The sequence below is a fragment of the Tachypleus tridentatus genome, chromosome 6, assembly GCF_004210375.1.
Source record: "Tachypleus tridentatus isolate NWPU-2018 chromosome 6, ASM421037v1, whole genome shotgun sequence".
NCBI classification, from domain to species: Eukaryota; Metazoa; Arthropoda; class Merostomata; order Xiphosura; family Limulidae; genus Tachypleus; species Tachypleus tridentatus.
The window spans coordinates 54,943,000-54,953,265 of record NC_134830.1 but is presented as its reverse complement, the minus strand read 5'-3'; positions in this window follow the sequence as shown (position 1 = coordinate 54,953,265).

Genomic DNA, 10,266 nt, shown 5'->3' with positions numbered 1-10,266 from the left:
AAGTAAAATAAAAAATAAAAATTGAAATAGGTGTATTTTAACATGCAATTACCGAACCCGATTTCTTAGTTTCAGAAGTATAGTGAAAGAGAGAGAGACTTATATGCCTGTCTCATTGGATGTTCAAATAGCGACAATTCTGTCTTTCAAATTAATATGGATTTCAAAATTTCTATTTTTTTTTTAAAACGTCTTATTCCTAGAATAAGATTAAAAGCTGTATTGTTATATTAAGACTGACTGATCTATTGTTATATTGAACAGATTGTTGTGTTGTTATATTAAATCTGAATGCTGTAATTTAATATAACGGCATAAAATTAACTGCTTTATTTTTATTTTATCTAATGTCTCCAGTTCCCTAACAACATGTACAACAAATCAATATGTAAGAATAAATATACGTCTATAAAGGTATAAAGACTTATAACGCTACAACAACACAAATGGCATGTTGCAATGAATTTGAAAAAGCACGATTTCTAATGTTTCAGAAATACTAAAGTTTTTGAAATAAACAACAATAATCAGATGACGCATTCTCTCATTTGAAATTGGAATATTCGATTTTAGCGTGCGTTTCTTTTATTTTTCTAATTCAATATCTGCTTTGGGTAACACTAGTCACCTATTTGCAATACGAAAGCTTCTGGAGAAAAAAATGCACGTTTTCGGAGAGTGCTAACCAATACTCTCTATGTTGGTACGGCATGGACGTCTATATTAAAGCAATACAAAAGCAATCTGGATTTTCTTCTCTACAGGTCATAAGAAGCTATGATGAATTTACCTGGCATAGTCACTCTATCTCCGATGTATATGCCGCTTTTCAGCTATCTAGAGTGTCCCAAAGTCAAAAACCAGCAAATGTCCAACACCAAGATTTGTTATTTTTGTTATCACCATCTTTCTTCAACAGACCTAGTGACGACCTAGTTTTAATAGTAACCGTAACTATAATTTTATCATCATTTGATAGAGAAAAACAGTCTTCACAACCCCGTTAATGACGATATAGTAGACATATCGTTTGATCCGGCTAATAATCACATAGTGGACCTATCATTTTATGAAGTTAATAATCACATAGTAAGCTGAGGTGCACCATCTTGCACAAACACAGTGTCCCTTTGTTGCAAGATAAATGGTATCATGTTAGCTAACGTGTTGATAACGCGTATCATTTAACATGAACACAATGTCGTGCTGTGTCCCTTTTGTGCAAGGTGGATGACATGTCCATTGACATTTGTCGAATTACTGCAACAACTTCTCTGGATGTGGGTTTGACATCCTGATGGTGGTGTCACAGACGTAATGTCACATAGTGTAAGTGGCGTCACAGGTGGGGAAAAGTGTAAGTACTAGGAATGCCTTCCGTATGCACACTTATTTCCGTTAATATACGTATTTGAGTTTGGGAGTTTTCGCAACGGAATATAACAGTAACATGTACAATACTCAATACTTTGTACATTATACAATTGATATCTTTAGGGAGCCAACCCTTATGTTATGTATGAAGTAAAAGGGGTAAGAAAAAAAATCAGTATACATACAGATTATTAGATGCTAGGTATGAAGAGCTACCTAGTATAGTCGCTCTAATCTCCACTATATATGGCACTTTTTAGCTATACAGAGCGTCATAAAATCAAAAACTAGAAAATAGCCCAAATCGGGATTTTTTATTTTAGTTCATCATAAAATTACTTTTTTGTTGTCTACAATATTTACCACTGATGTTAGTATTTGTATGGGAAGAATTATATCGACTCGTTAAGTGATAAGAAACAAAGACTAAAAATACACTTCGAACTATATATTACGCATTTAATATACACCAATTGCAAATTAAAGAACTTTCAATGACGCCAGATTACAAATCAAAAACGACATATGTAATATCACCAGTAGAAAAAAAACAACAATTAAATGATGGATACGAAACAATTACAATAAAAATTCTTCAATACATTTTTGTTAGACCTGGACTGTATTATTTATATAAAAAATAAGTCCTATTTCTTTAAACAAACATTAAAGATGAGATACAAAACTAAACCCCTCACTAAACATTAAAGATTAGATACTAAACTAAACCCCTCACTAAACATTAAAGATTAGATACTAAACTAAACCCCTCACTAAATATTTTCTCATCAAAATTAGTGGCGTCTCATAAAACATTATTATTTGTCTGTTTCCACCGATGAACAAAGAACGTGAGAATTATCGAAGGAGCCTCCGCTCCTTACTCCCATCCAAGTCAACTGTTTTCATTGAGACGTTCAGGCACGTCTTTGCTCTTGACATCACATAGCTGGGACTCACAAGCAACGAGATATTTTGGTAACAGCTTCCTTGCTTTAAATACTGGTTTATATAAGCTAACAAAATTAACACGGTTTCGCTCGCGCCCAGCGCTGTCGTCACTCAGACAATCTGGCATGCAATCAACATCTCTCGGCACCTCTTAAACGGCGGAAAGAAGTCCACTCGAACGTATCAAGGGAACCTATATAACCCAATGGAGCTCGTAGATAGTAACTTAATAGGCGAAACAAAACCATTGTTTTATTTTTTCTCTATACAAATACTGCAGCAATCACAAGAGGAAGAAACTCGATATTACGGTTATTAATAATAATCTGTACTGAAGATGAAAGTTCATAAATGTCGCTGTTAACAAACTAATGAATGATGTTCACGGGAGTTGAAACATGACATCACAACACGACTGTTCTGACCGATAATTACGGTATAATAATAAAAGATACTTCAACTGTATATAAACTACAAATACGATGAACAAAGGTTTTCGTGGTTTGTTTTTTTCTTCAATAGATCACATGAACTGTACACAGGGACGTTCAAAATTTAGTTGCGAACAGAACACTGTACGATTTTTTTATATTACATTTGTTTGAAATAAATATACGAGTACATGTGAACAATGTAATATCATTAGACATACGATGATAAAGGGTTAGCGGGTTTCGCTGCTGAAATATGCTAATGTTATCCATTTTAAGCATTCAGCCTGTGTATATATATATATACATACATAGAGAGAGACATACGATGGGTCCCCGCTAAATCTGAAGATTTAAAACGCTACAAACTGAGTTTTAATACCCGTGACAGACACAGCACAGATAAACCATTGTGTAGCTTTGTGCTAAAAATACAAAAACAAAAAAAAAGCCAAAGAAAGTCCACAAATATACAACGGAAAGAATAAAATATCTTATGAGTCAACTGATTAACCAGAACCGGATTTACTGCATTGCACGCCTGAACACTTATACAGTGCAAAGGCGTTATAAACAACACACCTGATGTGAGAAATATAATAACTATCACAAAACGAAATAATGAACGTTTAACTATTGTAAATTGTGATATCGGAAAAGCGTTCTACTGCACAAATCATAGCTATTTAAGAAAGGTACTCAAATTATTTGGTTTTGGCGGAAACATTATAAGAGCGGTTAACGCAATATATAAAAGTATCATATTTTATGCTATTGGTTCGTTTGGACAACGGCGTCTATTCATTTTGAAAGACGTGTGCGACAAGATCAACCCACAAGTGTTGTTGTTATTTAAATTACCTCAAGGACTTTTTATTTGTAATTTAAGAACGCAAATGAATTACTTAAGACTTAGATTAACTTTGTTGATCACCAACGACGTATTTTCCCATTTCTTTCTGACGATATAGATATTTAAATTAGAGAGAAGACAAAATTTAATATTATTGAAAACAAGTCTGAAGTATACGCCAGATCAAAACTCAACGAGAAGAGCTTTTTTTATTTCCATTTGGGCGCTCGGAGAACACAAACACACACATAAAGGAGAAAGTAAACTAGGCTATTCGTGGTCGAATCCCAGAATAAAAGTATTAGGCTTGTATTTGGGGGAATTCTCTATGAATTCAACGAAACGTGGACCAGATGAAAGAGAATTTTTTTTTTTAAACTTATTACAGTTTGAAAACGTTTTCAACTTTTTATATCAGTTCTCAGTAAAGGCCTATGGCAGATATGTCATTTATGAGAACTTCTTAGGGACATAAAAAATGCTTTTATACAGTTTGATTGGAGAAAAGTTTATTAGGTAAATACACATTACACTCCCTGAAAAACGTTGACTGAGTCTTACATCAACGAATAATAAACTCACCATTTTTAATATTCTGTATTTCTGGCATTTGTTATATAAATCAGCCTCGTTCGCCAACTTCAATTATAATTGTACTTATTTTAAAACAGGCTTTCTTGATTTCCTTATAGTTCATTTAATGAAGGACATAGAACCACGAGGAACGTTAGGAATATTTCATAGTTCTGCTTACACCCCCCTAAAAAAAATTAAAGGTATGAAAAACCACGAATAGTGGGACTGACTGTAGCATTGCAATGCCCCCACGGCTGATAAAGGAAGCATGTTTTGTGGGACGGAACTTTGAAGGATGCATCCTCTCTTCTTGTATTTTTTTTTAATTTCGCGCAAACTGTCCTCAATGTAGCAGTGTAAGACTGCATAGAGGGAGGGCAGGTAGTCATCATCACCGACCGCCAACTCTTGGGCTATTCTTTTATCAACGAATAGTGGGATTTACTGTGACATTATAACGCCCTCACGGCTGAAAGGGCAAGCATATTTGGTGTGACGGGGATTCGAATCCGCGGCCCTAAGATTGCAAGTCGAGCGCCCAAACCACTTGGCCATGGAGAGCCCCTTATTGGTGAGAGATACCAAACTTATTCGGCAATTAACACAATTAAATAAGACATAATGGTACACGAGCTCATTAACTGTTGTTGCTGTTTCAGCGTAAATATATCCAATGAACTATCTTTTTCTTCTCTGTCCACCGCGGAAAATCGAACACCTGTTTTTAGCCTAGTAAAGGCTCAAACTTTTCGCTGACCAGTTGACGAAGTTCTTTTTTTCTTTCAAATGAGACTTACCTCATACACTTGTTACTAGTTCTTAAATAATACCATGGTTTGGTCACATAGCCACTGTTTGCAGAATTTGTACTCGTAATTTCTGGAGTGTTCCTAGTTGTGCTGACAGCGAAACATTTATCATAAGGAAAAAAAGAAAGAATTTATACGAATTGTTAACACGAGAGCTGTTGTTGTTTCGAATTAAGCACAAAGCTACACAATGGGCTATCTGTTCTCTGCCCACCACGGGTATCGAGAGCTGTTGTTGTTTTGAATTAAGCACAAAGCTATACAATGGGCTATCTGTTCTCTGCCCACCACGGGTATCGAAACCCGGTTTTTAGCGTTGTAAGTCCGCAGACATATCGCTGAGCCACTGGGGGGCTAACACGAGAGACTTTTATACACTAAAGGAACGAAATGGCGTTATACAAACCGTAATTGTTCTAGTAACTTCCCGAGATTCGAGATTACAATTAAAAATAACGCCACTGTTTACTGTCCAGGCGTAGCCTAGTTGATTAGTGAGTCTAGAAATAAAATCTTAAAACACGTGGCCCGTTGAAAGCGCACTAGATCACACAAGTGTAGGCTATGTACTGGCGGTGTACGGTGTTCGATAGCTTTCTCCTTACGTATCTGTTAGTTCAGAATTGGAACGGTTATATACAGACAACCTGTTGAGTACCTGAAATTAAGACAACAACTAGTTCCATAATATTTTTGAGGGAGAAATAACAAGTATTGTTTGACGTAACTGAACAATTTCTACAAATTAATCAAATATATTAGTGTTTGTTTGTTTATTTAATTTCTCGCAAAGCTACTCGAGGGCTATCTGTGCTAGCTGTCCATAATTTAGCAGTGTAAGGCGAGAGGGAAGGCAGCTAGTCATTACAACCCACCGCCAACTCTTGGGCTACTCTTTTACCAGCGAATAGTGAGATTGACCGTCACATTATAATGCCTCCACGGCTGAGAGGGCGAGCATGTTTAATGTAAAATATATTAGTGAAGAAAATGTTGAGAACTTTTTACACATATTCGAAAATTTATATATTTACACTTATTCGAAAAGAGTTTTATGAATTATTTTACGAACTGAAACTTTGGTTACTAACCACGAACAAAAACAAAAATAATCCAGGAATAATTGCAATTCCATTACAAAAGTGCCCTCTAACACCAAGAAAGGAGGTATTAATTTTACGTTTTTGAACAGATGAATGTTGAAATTCGATATGTTTCTAATAACATGGTTATGTTTGGAGTAATTTATACACAAATAGATATGTTTCTAATAACATGGTTATGTTTGGAGTAATTATACACAAATAGATATGTTTCTAATAACATGGTTATGTTTGGAGTAATTTATACACAAATAGATATGTTTCTAATAACATGGTTATGTTTGGAGTAATTTATACACAAATAGATATGTTTCTAATAACATGGTTATGTTTGGAGTAATTTATACACAAATAGATATGTTTCTAATAACATGGTTATGTTTGGAGTAATTTATACACAAATAGATATGTTTCTAATAACATGGTTATGTTTGGAGTAATTTATACACAAATAGATATGTTTCTAATAACATGGTTATGTTTGGAGTAATTTATACACAAATAGATATGTTTCTAATAACATGGTTATGTTTGGAGTACATTTATACACAAATAGATATGTTTCTAATAACATGGTTATGTTTGGAGTAATTTATACACAAATAGATATGTTTCTAATAACATGGTTATGTTTGGAGTAATTTATACACAAATAGATATGTTTCTAATAACATGGTTATGTTTGGAGTAATTTATACACAAATAGATATGTTTCTAATAACATGGTTATGTTTGGAGTAATTTATACACAAATAGATATGTTTCTAATAACATGGTTATGTTTGGAGTAATTTATACACAAATAGATATGTTTCTAATAACATGGTTATGTTTGGAGTAATTTATACACAAATAGATATGTTTCTAATAACATGGTTATGTTTGGAGTAATTTATACACAAATAGATATGTTTCTAATAACATGGTTATGTTTGGAGTAATTTATACACAAATATGATATGTTTCTAATAACATGGTTATGTTTGGAGTAATTTATACAATGATATGTTTCTAATAACATGTTATGTTTGGAGTAATTTATACATACAAATAGATATGTTTCTAATAACATGGTTATGTTTGGAGTAATTTATACACAAATAGATATGTTTCTAATAACATGGTTATGTTTGGAGTAATTTATACACAAACAGATATGTTTCTAATAACATGGTTATGTTTGGAGTAATTTATACACAAATAGATATGTTTCTAATAACATGGTTATGTTTGGAGTAATTTATACACAAATAGATATGTTTCTAATAACATGGTTATGTTTGGAGTAATTTATACACAAATAGATATGTTTCTAATAACATGGTTATGTTTGGAGTAATTTATACACAAATAGATATGTTTCTAATAACATGGTTATGTTTGGAGTAATTTATACACAAATAGATATGTTTCTAATAACATGGTTATGTTTGGAGTAATTTATACACAAATAGATATGTTTCTAATAACATGGTTATGTTTGGAGTAATTTATACACAAATAGATATGTTTCTAATAACATGGTTATGTTTGGAGTAATTTATACACAAATAGATATGTTTCTAATAACATGGTTATGTTTGGAGTAATTTATAGATATGTTTCTAATAACATGGTTATGTTTGGATAATTTATACACAAAATAGATATGTTTCTAATAACATGGTTATGTTTGGAGTAATTTATACACAAATAGATATGTTTCTAATAACATGGTTATGTTTGGAATTTATACAACAAATAGATATGTTTCTAATAACATGGTTATGTTTGGAGTAATTTATACACAAATAGATATGTTTCTAATAACATGGTTATGTTTGGAGTAATTTATACACAAATAGATATGTTTCTAATAACATGGTTATGTTTGGGAGTAATTTATACACAAATAGATATGTTTCTAATAACATGGTTATGTTTGGAGTAATTTATACACAAATAGATATGTTTCTAATAACATGGTTATGTTTGGAGTAATTTATACACAAATAGATATGTTTCTAATAACATGGTTATGTTTGGAGTAATTTATACACAAATAGATATGTTTCTAATAACATGGTTATGTTTGGAGTAATTTATACACAAATAATATGTTTCTAACATGGTTATGTTTCTAATAACATGGTTATGTTTGGAGTAATTTATACACAAATAGATATGTTTCTAATAACATGGTTATGTTTGGAGTAATTTATACACAAATAGATATGTTTCTAATAACATGGTTATGTTTGGAGTAATTTATACACAAATAGATATGTTTCTAATAACATGGTTATGTTTGGAGTAATTTATACACAAATAGATATGTTTCTAATAACATGGTTATGTTTGGAGTAATTTATACACAAATAGATATGTTTGGGGTAATTTATACACAAATAGATATGTTTCTAATAACTAATAACATGGTTAATGTTTGGGAGTAATTTATACACAAATAGATATGTTTCTAATAACATGGTTATGTTTGGAGTAATTTATACACAAATAGATATGTTTCTAATAACATGGTTTTATGTTTGGAGTAATTTATACATAAATAGATATGTTTCTAATATAGATATTTATACACAAATAGATATGTTTCTAATAACATGGTTATGTTTGGAGTAATTTTATGTTTGGAGTGTTTATATACACAAATAGATATGTTTCTAATTTATACACAAATAGATATGTTTCTAATAACATGGTTATGTTTGGAGTAATTTATACACAAATAGATATGTTTCTAATAACATGGTTATGTTTGGAGTAATTTATACACAAATAGATATGTTTCTAATAACATGTTTGGAGTAATTTATACACAAATAGTATGTTTCTAATAACATGGTTATGTTTGGAGTAATTTATACACAAATAGATATGTTTCTAATAACATGGTTATGTTTGGAGTAATTTATACACAAATAGATATGTTTCTACAATAACATGGTTATGTTTGGAGTAATTTATAGATATGTTTCTAATAACATGGTTATGTTTGGAGTAATTTATACACAAATAGATATGTTTCTAATAACATGGTTATGTTTGGAGTAATTTATACACAAATAGATATGTTTCTAATAACATGGTTATGTTTGGAGTAATTTATACACAAATAGATATGTTTCTAATAACATGGTTATGTTTGGAGTAATTTATACACAAATAGATATGTTTCTAATAACATGGTTATGTTTGGAGTAATAACATGGTTATGTTTGGAGTAATTTATACATAAATAGATATGTTTCTAATAACATGGTTATGTTTGGAGTAATTTATACACAAATAGATATGTTTCTAATAACATGGTTATGTTTGGAGTAATTTATACACAAATAGATATGTTTCTAATGACATGGTTATGTTTGGAGTAATTTATACACAAATAGATATGTTTCTAATAACATGGTTATGTTATTCGAGTACACAAATAGATATGTTCAAAGTTACGTTTCTACTAAGTATAGACATATCACTAAATACAAAGTTACGTTTCTACTAAGTATAGACATATCACTAAATAGAAAGTTACGTTTCTACTAAGTATAGACATATCACTAAATAGAAAGTTACGTTTCTACTAAGTATAGACATATCACTAAATACAAAGTTACGTTTCTACTAAGTATAGACATATCACTAAATACAAAGTTACGTTTCTACTAAGTATAGACATATCACTAAATACAAAGTTACGTTTCTACTAAGTATAGACATAACACTAAATACAAAGTTACGTTTCAAGCAAGCACGTATCACTTAGAGTAAATACACATTTACGTTTCAAACAACACACGACCTTCTTAGGTCATCGTCAGGTTCACAAAGAAAGAAATACCTAACAGTTACGTTAGAGGTAACGAATGCCGTCTGTTCAGGTCAAGAGGACAATTAAATTTAAACCTATTGTTGAATTTCTCAAGTTTAGCTTCAAGAATATTGTCATGTTCTAAGATATTTCAGTATTTATTTTAACGCCACGATTCGAAATACCAAAGCAAGACGAAAAGGAACAAACCAGTTTTGCTTTTTTTTTTAATATATTTACTTATTATTTATGTACGTAGATAGGAAAAAAAAAGAAAACGAAGCATCTAATACTGTTGTTTAAATTGCTTGCAATTAGAGTTATTCGTTTGATATAAAAAAAATCGTATCAATGTAAC